This window comes from Dama dama, chromosome 9 (genome assembly GCF_033118175.1).
Source record: "Dama dama isolate Ldn47 chromosome 9, ASM3311817v1, whole genome shotgun sequence".
Lineage (NCBI taxonomy): Eukaryota > Metazoa > Chordata > Mammalia > Artiodactyla > Cervidae > Dama > Dama dama.
Window position 1 is genome coordinate 88683620 of NC_083689.1, and position 15455 is coordinate 88699074.

General features: G+C 40.0%; 1 long non-coding RNA gene across 1 annotated transcript in view; it reads left to right on the forward strand.

Moving 5' to 3' along the window:
- LOC133061493 (uncharacterized) overlaps positions 1 to 15455 on the forward strand; it is a 36406-nt gene extending 20951 nt beyond the window's left edge. Inside the window, exon 4 of the long non-coding RNA XR_009693998.1 lies at positions 15333 to 15455. This is a non-coding gene — a long non-coding RNA (uncharacterized LOC133061493). The remainder of the gene's footprint in view (positions 1 to 15332) is intronic.

Genomic DNA, 15455 nt, shown 5'->3' on the forward strand with positions numbered 1-15455 from the left:
ATAGGATCACAGCGGTTTTTTTAAAATAAGATAAATTTCAAGAGATGATACAGACTTCCTAGATGAAGATGCCCCACTCCATCTGTGTTAGTGGTCTCCATGTGAAGTCCCGCATGTGTAGAGCCCTCTAGCACTTCTGTGGGTGAGTCAACCCTCCCAGCCATCAGGGCATCACCAGGTCACACAGACCTCCAAAGGAGGCAGCTCCCGAAGAGACCCCTATCCAGGCCATCTTTCTTCAGAGTCTAGTGGCCCTCTCTAAAGGGTAGGGTCCCTCACTCCCGCCCCCTCCCCCCTCCCCCAGTCTGGGTCTGGGTACCATTAGTGCACTGAAGCAGCAATTTCACTAAATTGTACCTTAGTGGCCCCCTATTACGAAAGGAAGTGTGAATGCTGCCAAGCCTTTTCCTAACTGGCAATGGAATCACAGGTCAGAAAACATCTTTAGCAAGCATAAATTATTAGGCTCACTATAAAAGAGAGCTGACAGATGAAACAGGCATTTCCATGAGTGAACAATACAGCTTCAATTCAAAGACTGCTGATTGGGTGTTCAGCCTCCCAGCATAAACAGCTATTCAGATTTTAAACTGTAACCAAGTGCATAAAGAGAAGGAATGCCACGGCCACTTCGGGTTCTTCAGAACGATTCAACAAGGGATGTGAATATAAATAAAACGTCACCCTATAGGTTGAGTATTTCTTCCTCTTTCCAAGGGTGCTTCTCAGCCCACGAAACAGAAGGCCAGTGTGTCGGGCTGGAGTCCGCTCTGGAAAGTTCCCCCACTGGCTGTCCCAGATCCCTCCCAGGAGATGGGCCCTAAGCACGCCAGCCTCCCTCTCCTCCTCCCTGGTCTGTCTGAGTAGTTCCCAGCCTCTGCTTTTGTAAGATGTTATCTGTATTCATGGGCCGAGGCTGTTGGGGATGAGGTCACAAACATGTAATTATCAACCTCTTAGCAATGCAAAGCATCTTACTCCTAAGGAGAGTAGATGCTGCCAGTTTCTTGCTGTGATGCCACAAAGGAAGAGCGCCTCCCCAAGATAAAACTCTGTGTAGTTAACAAAAATGAAAGGCATTTATCTCTATGTTTTGCCCAAGGGTGCAATTCCCAGATGCTTCGAGCATTTCTCAGGAGAAAGTGACGAGAACCTAAGACCATCTGCAATCTTTGGTTGTATGTAAATCTACCGTTAAAATAGTAGCGGGTAGCTGCGTATATCTAGAAACAGGAGATGCAAGAGGGCTTCATGCTTGCTAAAAGAACACTTTGCCATCTTACCAGCAGGGCACAATTTTTGAACAATGTCAAAGTTCGGGACACTTCCATGTTGGGCTTAAATTTTGTGCCCCTGAGTTTCAGAAGGTCAGCAGAAGTCACTTTAGGCACGAGTGACAAAGGAAGTGACCTGAAGTTTCTTACTAAGGGACCTGGGTTCTGTGCTCTCCCAAAGACCTACATGCTAAGTACTCTGCCCCCAACCTTTGCCCCTGTGGGGTCAGTTTAGGTCTCTCTTCTTACACAAAAGGGCACCTGTTATCACAGAAAAACACACTTGTCAGTGGTCACATCTGGATTAATTTGTCAGTAGTTTCCACCATAGGCTGGAAGTCCACCCAGAGAGGCCCCAGGTCTGGGGAAAACTCTGATTGTTTTTAATGAATCTGAGCACACAAATAAAATTTAAATACAAGATCTAGTCAGAGGAGGTTAAAATTGTAACTTAAATGTATTTGTTCCACCTTGATATGTTTTCATGAGATCATAATTGTGAAAAATGCACTGGAATCCCAGAAGTCACTACTTAAAAACCTGTTTGGGAATGATGTTTCTCTACACTGACTGGAATTGCAAAAACAAATTTGCCTTTCCTCTCTTCAGTTCAGCTCAGTTCAGTCACTCAGTCGTGTCCGACTCTTTGTGACCCCATGGACTGCAGCATGTCAGGCCTCCCTGTCCATCACCAACTCCCGGAGTCTACTCAAATTCATCTTCATTGAGTCAGCGATGCCATTCAACCATCTCATCCTCTGTCGTCCCCTTCTCTTGCTTTCAATCTTTCCCGGCATCAGGGTCTTTTCAAATGAGTCAGTTCTTTGCATCAGGTGGCCAAAGTATTGGCGTTTCAGCTTCAACTTCAGTCCTTCCAGTGAATACCTTTCCTCTCTTAAGTACCTCTTTTTAATGTCCTTGCCTCCTGGAATATACTGGTAACATTGTATTTAGATGCTAAGGATAAATTCCATTATTTGCAAATAAACAAGGAATTCTACTGCTGAGAACTACTTAAAATGTGCCATGAAAGAAACTGTGACTTGACAAAGGAGAAAACTGCAGGTGTCTGTGGTTAGATAAGCCCTTTATACCTATGACCTCAGGCTGAGCTCCCATTCATTTAGTTTCCTGAGGGTTTCCCTGGTGGCTCAGTGATAAAGAATCTGACTGCCAATGCAAGAGACTCCAGTTCGATCCCTGGGTCAGGAAGATCCCCTGGAGAAGGATATGGCAACCCATTCTGGTATCCTTGCCTGGGAAGTCCCATGGACAAAGGAGCCTGGCGGGCTTCAGAGCATAGGGTTACAAAAGAGTTGGACACAGCTTAGCAACTAAACGGCAATAACCATAGCTACAGTTTAAATAACGATCAATATGACCCAAGTGATTTTAGAAGAAACTACTTCTCTGACCACCATCCAGCACTACTCTAGAGAAACCACAATATGTGACAGCATTTTGTTACTAAAAATACCTCTGCCAAGGAGGTGCTTACGCATGGCTATGTGATAACACTCTCTAGAAAGTGGAGGTCTCATATAATATGCCACTGACTGCAACATGTGAAGCCTCCACCCAGCTATTGGGTTTTGGAATGGGGTTATTTTGATGACCAGTAATTATCAATCTCTACAGCAACATTCCAAATTATTCAAATTGGCTTAGTTTTCTATACTCCAGTCTAGTGATTTTTGTTTTGAAACTACAGCATAAGGAGAGAAACTTTCTTCCCTTCACCTGGTAAGAGTGTACTTCATTATATTTTTCTGCTCTAATATAGCTGAGTGAAACAAGTGCTTGAGAAATGGAACATTTACTGCTATGTCAGTAAACAAAATATGTCATAGTCATCAGGTATCGCAGCCCCCTCCCAAGTGAGCTGGGGAGACTTGAGGAAATTCAGCAAGGAAAGAATACCTGCCATCTAGCAGCCATCAGACTACAGCCACTCTCTATGGTAAACCCTGAGGAAACTCAGGATGTGAAAACACAGGATATTGACCCCAGACAGCTGAGGTGCATATCAAAGGAATAATTTCAGTCAGCCCAGACTCTTGCAGCTTCCCATATATTAAAAAAAAAGTGCTAAATTCTTTAACTTGAGATATCTGGTTTTCTCTTAATTAACAATCATCTTTTGACATTCAGACTACCTGCCCTTAGTTGCAAAACTTCTATATAACCTGTCTCCTCCCCTCACCTCCCTGGAGCAGTTCTCTCAGGGTTATCTGAGATGCTGCCTCCTGGATGTGAAGTCCTAAAAATTCCTGCCAAATAAACATAACGCTCAACTTTAGGTTGTGCGTATTTTTTCAGTCGACATGCTTCATAGGACATGTTGATCCAGAGAGCTTTGAGGGAAGACCTGTACATTATCACACACAAATTGTCTTACCACTGGTCTGTTTAAGCAAGTAAATTATGAGACAAATTGTATAACTAGATGTAACCCTAATGCTAGAAACCTCATTTAAAAAGTAACAATAACCTTCAAACCTACTGCTTTTACTCAATAAACTTGAAGATATTTGCACTTACTCTAGATGGATGCTTGTCCATATATTCCAAACTTCCATTGTTTCACCTGTGCTTTTTTACCGTGACAGCAAACATTTTGTGACTTTATGTATTTAGTATTTGTCTTTCCTTTTTATCAATAGTTCTCAATTTGGTGTACACACTAAAAATTCTGGAAGCTTTTTAAAAAATACTGATTTCCAAACCAAAAAAAAAAAAAAAAAAAAAAACCTGAATCTCCAATGTGTATGTGCATGTATTGGGCATGGGGAGCAGAGAAAACTTTATTTTGCTACTTTCAAGGTGATTCTAATGTGCACCTACAGGCAAAAACTACTGCCCCAAATTGTTAGCCTCATGAAGAACAGGACTATTTCTGTATCTTGTTGCCTGCAAAATAAGAGAACTCAAAAATTCATGGTGAATAAATAAATGAGTTATCACACTGCTGTCACATACAGCACACTTCTTTGTCAACAAAGCCTAGGCAGGAATTTTAAGAACCTCCCGTATTTGAAACTAATCTTGGACAACCAGCCTCTGAGTGTTATTTGTGATGAAGCAGAAGTTGAAAGGATAACACTAGTTCCAGCCTTTCTCTATAAGCTTAAATTGTGACCGTTCAGTGGCCTCAGCTGCAGAATGCTAGCCAGCACTCTAACCATCACGGCACCCTCTGCCCCTAGAATGCACAGGCAGGAGAAGGCCCTGGAGAGGAGGGAGAACCCATGTGCTCTTCCCACACCTGCCTTAACTTTTCAGGTACATGAACAATGAGTTATGCATGAATGAAACTTGTACTAGCACAAGAAATTTGACCTTTTCATTCCCTCACATCAAAAGGTAGCGAGATAAAACATTGCAAATTGCCTGCTTAGGATAAAAAGACAAGGAGATCTACAGTTAGTGATAGTCCTGGTCCATTCAGGTTTGGGGTCTAGGTCTGGATAAAGTACCAAAGGAGATGCTGATGAAGGGCAGTGTCTGCCCACCTTAATATCAAAATCAAAAATCCGTATCTGAAGTGATCACTGCAAAAGTCAGGATTAGAATAAGGCACAGAGAGGGTGGCTGAAAAAAATTCTCATTCTTTTTTTTTTTTTTTTTTCTTAGTTTGGAGCTTTTCTTATGGACAAGTTTTATTGTTTTTTTTTTTATTTTTTTGTGTAATAAAGTTTTATTAAAGTATAAAAGAGATAGAGAAAGCTTCTGACATAGGCATCAGAAGGGGGCAAAAGAGTACCCCAAAAATTCTCATTCTTGACCTGAATGCAGTTATAAGGTTTTCACTTGAAACTAACCATTCAACTACCTGTTTGTTTGGCACAATTTTTCTGGATTTGTATTTTATTTGATAATAAGAAGCTTACATTAAATAACCCAATAGTTTATACCAATTTTAATAAATAATTCATCTCACTGTAAGAAATAAAAGTGTATGAGGCACAAAAAATTTTACATCTGAATTCAACTTATCCCATTAACTCTGTGTACCTATTAGTTAATGCCATCTGTTGGATTATTATGCTTGCTAAATGTGTCCTTCCCACTTCTTCCAGGCCTCAAGGGGAATGAACTCCCTTCAGTTAGTACTGTGGGGCTCAAAGGCTAAGCTTGTACTTTCTCAACAGAATGATATATGGAATTAATGACTTCCATCATGAGCCTGCCTGCCTTTTCCTTCCCAGACAGAAGAGTCCGAGCTTTCCAGTCCATCACCCTGGACAGCACAGCAGCCCCTGGGAACCCTTTAGTTCCCTTCTCTAGCTTTACTTAGGAATATAGAATCAGGGACAATTAAGTGGTTTCTCCCAGCTTTCTCCTTCTTCCACCGATTTTTTCCCTCCTAAGAAAACTTTAGCTCTAATTATGGAATAATTTGAATGGTTATTTTTTATTTCTCCCCCAACCTCTTGATTTCTCCTTGAATCTCCTTTGTGTCTGTCACTCAGTTGACATTTTCTGAACATCCAAGTCTGTATGCTGTGAATTTTGCCAATTTCTCAGAGTGATTCTGAATGCTCAGGGCTTTCTTCTTATTTTATCCTTTTACAGTTCCTCTCTCTTCTCGGTAAATATGTCTTCCAACCCCTCCTTTTCCTCCCACTGTTTCCTGAAGGAATTAATGAATATCTATATACTCCCTTTGCTAGTCTTCCATCCTCATACCTCCTCACCCCTGCCACAGTTACATATTTCCTGAAGGAAATTAGATTACTCACTGCATCAAATTGTCACTGACAGACATTCAAGTTCATATCCCCTCAAGTTCGTTTTAATTTATTAGCTTGAATTCCTACTTTTAGGATCCTTTTTGACAAAGAAGATATTTAAATCCTTAGTGATGATAATAGTCCAAACAATAATTCCTACTCAAAGCATATTTCACTCATGAAGTACATGTATGTTTTTAAATAAAAAATAATTAATCTTCTTAACCTTCCAGTGAGCCAAGGCAAAAGTATAATTATTCCCATTTTGCATATGAAATCACTGAGGTAAAACAACACATATTTCCCCAGTGGCTAAATAGACTGGAAAAGAAATTGACTTCCAGTTATGTGGGCCATGAAGAAAAAAGTTCTTGAAACTCAAGAAAATTCAGATGAACCCTTTGTGCCAATGACTTACCATAGCCTCCCTTGAAATGATTATAGTGAATATTTATTCAAGAAATTCTGAGATAGCTCGTGTGTGTCATGCTACCCTGAGGATGAAATGTCAAATGACTGGGAATAAGAGAAATGTCAGGAAGAACATGACCCAGAGAGGCGATTAATATGGAGTTCATCCATTGAGATATAAAATTTAAATGAAAACCTTTGACTTAATGCAACCCAAGAATGAAGAAAGCCTGGAGATACTTAAGACCTGAAACAATGCCTTTCCAACATTCAGAGACCTGCTTGAACTTTCTCTCACCCTCTTTCTCCTCACACAATGCTCCCCCTGACTTGGGAGGCTGTGTCACATGTGGAAAAATGAAAAAAAAAAAAAAATCAGTCTTAATTTGATTTGTACAGGAAAATTGGAGGGAAATAGAAATGATTCCCCAATCAGGTCTATGACATTACAGGTGCATAAATGTAGAATTGATGGAGTGCAGAAAAATGAAACAGAAAACTACAAACAGAAACTTGTCTTAAGTAGTTTTGGATACAGGCTCTGGCTATTGCAACACCTAACATAAAGGCAAGAAGCCTACAGAAAAAGCTCTTGGTGCAGGCCAAATCGATATTAGATTTTATTTCTTGCTTTCAAGAGTGCTTTTTCTCTGCATGGATCCGTTGATCCCTCTCAGTGAAAGCAGCTGATCCTTTCAGCAAGAATCCCAGACACCAGTCCATAGCACTTCATTTGCCCAGGGTTCCTGCTGATTAACGAGCCATCCAGAGCAAAATGTGGTCTCAGTTTTAACTCTTACTTCCCATATTTCTTATTAGCATTCTATTACTACTAACATTATACACACTCATATACAGTGGAGTCATTGGCATCTTATGTCTTTGTCACTCTCAGGGGGAATTCATACCACCTCTAACTTTCTTTTACTGTCCTTGAAACCATAACCATGGTCAACCTTTACCAAGGAATAAAAGGAACTTTGAGAGGGCTTCCTCTCATGTTGCACACTTCCTGTGCAAATCAAGACATCATTCTTCTGAGTTCCTGTCTGTGACCTTATGAGACCCATTAATAAAAATCCAGATGGTCAGGAAAACACTGTCTTGCCAGACCTTTCCAGAAAACTGTGTTCCTCTTTGAAAAATTCAAGAAACCTAAGTCAGGAGGCAGAAATTTTAAAAAGTATAAATATCCAGAAGAGGTATTACAGCCATAAGCAGTCCCTCTGAGGAAAGCTTCAAGTGCATGATAAGAATACACATGCTAAGTCACTTCAGTCGTGCCCGACTCTTTGAGACCCCATGGACTGTAGCCCTCCAGGCTGTTCATGGAATTCTCCAGGCAAGAATACTGAAGTGGGCTGCCATTTCCTTCTCCAAATAAGAGTATGGAAAACATCAAATTGACAGGGTCCCTATTGTGTTCCATTTCCTAAGTCCTCGCCCCATCCTCAGAATGTTTGAAAGATCTTTTGGTTCTAATAACCATTCTAGGTGCCATAATAATCATTAAGAATGTTAAGACTCCTCTTTGAGGGGTTGGATTGGTTGGAGTGGTGGAAGCAAAAAGGGCCAGGCTCCCCACATATACGCATATTATGCAAATGTGTACATCTATGTTGCAAAATGAGAAAAGAAAGAAAAAAGAGAGAGTTGCAGAATTATTTTTTTATGTCCAACAGGATACCATTTCATTTTTTTTATATTGAGATATTATCTGACCTCCATCCCAAATAGAGGTGCTTATAGCTTTTTGCTATGAACACGGAAAACCATTAGTGCTGACAGGCTGATCATATTCTCAAAAGGTCAGGATCTGCTGTAGTAGTGATTTCTCTTCATCATTTGTCATTTCTCTGGGGTCCTTTTAACTTTGGTGTCAACATATGTGTTCCTCACATCTGAGTTAACATCCTCACTTCAAAAGCATGTGTTATTACTGTTGCTTCAAATGCATCAAATAAGATAACCTGTTTTAATAATTAAAAATAATTTTATGGAGAGAAATATCTGTCATGTTGAAATGAATCAACACACTAATCACTATTTTCCTTTGATGTCTGTCTGGAATTTCTCTCCAAATTTGGTGAGGCAAAGAATGGACAGATACCATGCATCTTTGCTGAGGTGAAAATGGACAGGTATCATTAATTTCCTTTAGTAAGTGGGGCCACAAAGGAGACTCTCCTGAAAGAGTTATCTGAGGATGAAAGCTAAATCTTCTCATCCTCAGTTAATGCTATCTTCATCTGAAGCAATGTCTGAGGATCGTAATGTTGGAGCATGGATTAGTATTATATAACTTCAAGTTGTAATACAAGCTTCTCCTCCAGTTTCAGTTCAGGAAGGTAGATGGAAAGAAAAAGAATGAAAGGGACTTGATGTCTGATTGAATTGGGGGCCAGAGATGAAGGGGGAGGAATCAACTCCCTACCCTCTTCCCTGCTGTCCTTCATTTCTATAACCTTCCATCCCAAATCTTTTGTTCTGCCCACTTCCCAACGGTGTTTTTTTTGTTGTTGTTCCATCTTTAATCCTCAATTTGCCAACCTAGCGCTTGCAAATATTCATAGTACAATTCAAAACCTAGCTTCTGTGGAAAGATTTCCATGCTGGCTATCCCTTCTACAAAAATGAAGGCACTCAACCATTTTCCAGATACTTTCATGTACAGCTGAGAGCTGGAAGGGATTTTTGAGATCACCTAGTCCAGGTCTGGGTTTCTAAAAGGAGGACCCCAGTGTTCAGACAGATGAAATGATTCCCCTAAATCATACAAATGTAACACGACTCCTTTGACTCTGTCCTTGGTAATTTTGTCTACTTTTTTAAACAGAAAATGTTAGTCCTACTGGGATTTTTCGGTTTGTTTTTTGTTTTTATGGAAATGAGGAGAACTGCCACCCTTTCTATGCAGGAGGGTTGTTTGAGGTCCCATCACTCAGGAATAATGGTGGAACAGAGGCCAAAAGATCCTGAAGACCCTAGCCTGGTCCAAGCTCCATGTAGCTTGGAGAGTGACCAGAGCTCTCTTTGGAGGATGTCGAATGTTGATGACTACATCTGCCTGACAGAGAACCATAGAATTTTATGCTTTAAAACACATGTACACCCATGGCTGATTCATGTGAATGTATGGCAAAAATCACCACAATATTGTAAAGTAATTAGCCTCCAATTAAAATACATTTTTAAAAATTCCTATCGTAACAAAATCAAGGACAGAAGAGTACCATTCAGATACTATTTATCTCCTAGGCATTTTTTGTGCTGTGAAATATGGTGAATCTCCCTGGACCACATATTGGCCCTATTTTTCCAAAAAAGAGTATCTTTTATTCCCTTAAAACTGCACCTTCAGGTGATAAGGAGGAAATCTGCCACCTCATTCTGCAAGCTCCTTCATCAACGGGGAAAGAAAAAGATACATAGTATTCCTGTGCTCAGCTCCTAACTCAAACACAGATGGCTATACACACCTAGAGTGAGAGTCGGCACCCACCATGAGACAGACACAGCCTCCATCTCCTCTTTCACACCAGGAAGGAGAGGCCACACAGGACCACTGTACACCCCCTCTGTCTCTCTACTCACGGCTCTCACCTATTTTCCGCACTTGTGTCTTTAGAGAGCATTAGGGACCCTTCTTTAGATGTTTGACAAGTTGCACCTTAAGGTTTGCACGTGATTTTGGTCCCATCATCTTTTCCAGAAAGTGGTTTCACTTCCAGCTGATCTTACTGCTAGATTTTTCTCCACTCTTTCAAATTTCTTCCCGTTCAAATTTAAATCCATTATTTCTATTCCTATCTTTGCTAACTAATAAGAGTGGCTTCTTCTCCCTTGGGAAACTACCAAGCTGTGTGTAACTGCATTCACGTTTTCTTGCGTATTTTCTCTCATACTTTATCAAGAATTTTGAAGGAGAAAACCTTGCTTTAATTAAAACATATACATAATTTCATTCTTTCTTAGAATGCCCTTCCATGTTTGTTTTCCATAATATTCATCTCCTTAGAGAAATGCAGAGTAATAGAAAAGATGTTTCCTGGATACTGTTTAAAACGTACAGTCTATTATCAAAACTACTATCAAAAGTCAACTATTGGGTAACTTGATTATGGAAATTGAAGTAACTTAGTCTACACAGAGATTATTTGACTACTTTACAATTTCCCAGGATGACATATTCCCCCAATTCTGATTTCTTTAATGAATTAATATAATTTGATTTGTGATGAATAGAGTCACTTTCCCTATTTCTATCTCCTGAGTTGTCAGTGATTTTAACGGAGAATTTAATTATCTTGCTTATGAAGTGATACAGTGAATCAATTAGCAAGTGTTTATCAATGACAATTAAAAATAACAATTCAAACATTTTAAATAACAGTTAATTAAATCAATTAACAGAGTATTTACTGTGAATGTAATACTGCTAGACTTAAATAGGTATATAACAAAAGTTTTCCTTTCCTATCCCCTTAGTCCCAGTATTCAAACCCCATGCCCACCAGATGCTAAGAGGGCTCAAACGAACCTTGTGCACACCAGAACGCAGGGACCCCACAGACACTGAGACAGACCTGTGTCTGAGCATCTCCTGTGGAGGTACAGGTCAGCAGTGAGCTGCCACGGTGCAGGGGCTCTGGGTGCAGAAGACTTGGGTATGGCATAAGCCATATTATTACAATCCTTATTGTCAAATTCAGACTTAAGTTGAAGAAAGTAGGGAAAACCACTAGACCATTCAGGTATGACCTAAATCAAATCCCTATGATTATACAGTGGAAGTGAGACATAGATTTAAGGGACTAGATCTGATACATCAGTGCCTGATGAACTATGACGGAGATTCGTGACCTTGTACAGGAGACAGGGATCAAGACCATCCCCAAGAAAAAGAAATGCAACAAAGCAAAATGGCTGTCTGAGGAGGCCTTACAAATAGCTGTGAAAAGAAGAGAAGCAAAAAGCAAAGAAAAGGAAAGATATACCTATTTGAATGTAGAGTTCCAAAGAATAGCAAGGAGCAATAAGAAAACCTTCCTCAGTGATCAGTGCAAAGATAGAGGAAAACAATAGAATGGGGAAGATTAGAGATCTCTTAAAGAAAATTAGAGATACTAAGGGAACATTTCATACAAAGATGGGCTCAATAAAGGACAGAAACGGTAGGGACCTAACAGAAGCAGAAGATATTAAGAAGAGGTGGCAAGAATACACAGAAGAACTGTAGAAAAAAGATCTTCATGACCCAGATAATCACAATGGTGGGATCACTCACCTAGAGCCAGACATCCTGAAATGTGAAGTCAAGTGGGCCTTAGGAAGCATCACTACAAAGCTAGTGGAGGTGATGGAATTCCAGTTGAGCTATTTCAAATCCTAAAAGATGATGCTGTGAAAGTGTTGCACTCAATATGCCAGCAAATTTGGAAAACTCAACAGTGGCCACAGGACTGGAAAAGGTCCATTTTCATTCCAATCCCAAAGAAAGGCAATGCCAAAGAATGGTCAAACTACTGCACAATTGCACACATCTCACACACTTGTAAAGTAATGCTCAAAATTCTCCAAGCCAGGCTTAAACAATATGTGAACTGAGAACTTCCAGATGTTTAAGTTGGTTTTAGAAAAGCAGAGGAACCAGAGATCAAATTGCCAACATCCATTGGATCATCAAAAAAGCAAGAGAGTTCCAGAAAAACATCTATTTCTGCTTTATTGACTATGCCAAAGCCTTTGACTGTGTGGATCACAACAAACTGTGGAGAATTCTGAAAGAGATGGGCATACCAGACCACCTGACCTGTCTCTTGAGAAATCTATATTCAGATCAGGAAGCAACAGTTAGAACTGGACATGGAACAACAGGCTGGTTCCAGATAGAAAAGGGAGTCCATCAAGGCTGTATATTGTCACCCTGCTTATTTAACTTATATGCAGAGTACATCATGAGAAACACTGGGCTGGATGAAGCACAAGCTGGAATCAAGATTGCTGGGAGAAATATCAATAACCTCAGATGTGTAGATGACACCACCCTTATGGCAGAAAGCAAAGAAGAACTAAAGAGCCTCTTGATGAAAGTAAAAGAGAAGAGTGAAAAAGTTGGCTTAAAGCTCAACATTCAGAAAACTAAGATCATGGCATCTGGCCCCATCACTTCATGGCAAATAGATAGGGAAACAGTGTAAACAGTGACAGACTTTACTTTTTTGGGCTCCAAAATCACTGCAGATGGTGACTGCAGCCATGAATTTAAAAGATGCTTACTCCTTGGAAGGAAAGTTATGACCACCCTAGACAGCATATTAAAAAGCAGAGACATTACTTTGCCAACAAAGGTCCGTGTAATCAAGGCTATGGTTTTTCCAGTAGTCATGTATGGATGTAAGAGTTGGACTATAAAGAAAGCTGAGCACCAAAGAATTGATGCTTTTGAACTGTGGTGTTGGAGAAGACTCTTGAGAGCCCCTTGAACTGCAAGGAAATCCAACCAGTCCATCCTAAAAAGAGATCAGTCCTGAGTGTTCCTTGGAAGGACTGATGTTGAAGCTGAAACTCCAATAGTTCAGCCACCTGATGTGAAGAGCTGATTCATTGGAAAAGACCCTGATGCTGGGAAAGATTGAGGGCAGGAGGAGAAGGGGATGACACAGGATGAGATGGTTGGATGGCATCACCGACTCAATGGACATGAGTTTGAGTAAACTCTGAGAGCTGGTGATAGACAGGGAGGCCTGGCATGCTGCAGTCCATGGGGTTACAAGGAGTCGGACACGACTGAGCAACTGAACTGAACTAACTGAACTAGTCCCAGTGTAATCTCCAGGGACAGAAATATTCCTGCCATCCCCTTCCTGATCCTCAAATTTCTTACCTTACTCCCCACGGCAAATCAAACATATCAAATGACCACACCCTGACTCACATGAGGCTCCATCTGGCAAAAGTTAAATATCTTACTCCTTTCCCCCAACACAGTCTGCTGCTTTCCACCATCACAAGGTCAATTTCAAGTTACTGAATACTAACAGTGCATCCCCAGCCCCACCCAGACCTGGCCTCTCCCCTTTCAGATACATTGCCATTCATATTCACCAGCTATGTGAGATACTTCTGTCATCTTCCTCGCTCCACTCTGGACTCTGTTGACCTCTTGATCTACAGTTCTACACCAGCACTCCTCACAAACAGAACAAGAACCCTTGAGAGTCTATAATGATTTTCCAAAGGATACACAACCAAGAGTGGTTTTAAGTATGATTTCCAGATCCTCACCTTCCTTATATGTTCTTTTATAAAACTGATCTATAATCGCTTCTCGGCCTTTTGGCTAAGATCAAGTGTAAAACTGATCTATCTGGACTTCCCTGCTGGTCCAGTGGTTAAGAATCTGCCCGCCAACACAGGGGACATGGTTTTGATTCCTGGTCTGGGAAGATCCTACATGCCTCAGAGCAGCTAAGCCTGAGTGCCGCAGCTACTGAAGCCCCAGCACCCGAGAGCCTGTGCTCTGCAACAAGAGAAGCCACCGCGACAAAGAAAAGCCCCCACTCAAGCAGCTAGAAAGCCTGTTCACAGCAGCAAGGACCCAGCAGAGCCAAAAATAAATAAAAATAAAATCTCAGAACAAAACCTGATCTGTCTGAGAATGGTTTTAGATGGAAGTCATCATGACCATTCTCCTTTCCCACCTCACTTTTTTCAATTTCTCATTTGTCCTTTCCCACATGAACAGATACATACTCATACAATACATATGTACATAGGTCAATACGTAAATAAAATCTCTCTCACTCCAAATTTTACTGTATGCCTGATTGGAGATATTAAAAAAAGAAAAAAACCCAGGGCCCAAAATTCAAGAACATGGATTCTAAAGCCTCCTTTAATCAAGACTTTATACCTCTTTGCTAGGCCTCATATTTTTCTTTATCTTATGCCCATTTCTGTTAAGAGTCAAGTATAGTATAGAAATAGGAGGTTTTTAAATGGAAAAAAAAAAGAATATTAAAAAAAAAAAAAAGGAGGTTTTGGCCTCTGTAGGGATGTTAATGAATTTAGATGTTTACACAGTGCAGCAGAGAGTGACAATGAGCTTAAGAACTTCATCTTTTCCTTTACTCAACTATTTACCAAAAAATGCATCACTGTTAATCAAGAGCCTAAGAGAATAAAGCAGGAGAGTGTATTGCTAAGAAATACTAAAAGTAGTGAAAACTTTCTTCATTTAGGCAACAAACTCTTAGTGAGCCCCGTGACTTGTCTATCTGAAAGTGAGCCTGAACAAGTGAAGAGTGACGGAAGTGTGTACTAACACATTCATTTGAACTGATTAAGGAGGTCAGATTTGTCTGAGAGAAAGTCAGCCTAATTTAGTCAACTGGCTTGATAATGAAAACTGGCCTTGCCTATTTGGTTACATGACAGATGTGTTCTGTAATCTGAATGAGTTAAATCTGTAGTTCCCAAGTTTTAATGAAAAAATATTTAAAGCATGTGATACAATAAATGCAATTTACCCAAAAATTACTGCATTGGCAAAGGTATATTGAAATTAACAGTGTTTCAATGTTCCCAACAATTTCTGAATACATAAGTTTTTTCAAAAGTGCCTTTAGATGGAGAAACATGTACAGTTAATAGTTACTTGATGAGTCTCAGGGAAACCTTTTTGTTCTGCTGACCAGAAATTTATAAGCTGAATAAATAGAAAGGTTATTTTATAAATTCTTTCACTATTCTTTGCTCTCAACAAAATTGAAGATGTCTTCATTATGACAGATTTTTAAAAATAATTTTTGGTGACATATTATTGTGGTTTTTGGTATCCAACTTAGAATGAGTTCATATAGTTGTGAGAGGTTGTTATGAAAAATAACAAATTCCCTTCATTCTTTTTCAGGCCTTCTGATCTATTCACATGCTCACATCCACAGTGGGAATACAACTGATGTTGAACCATCTTTTATTACAAGTACTCACCCCCAAGAAAAGGCTATCCACGTGATTTTAAAATACATTTCTA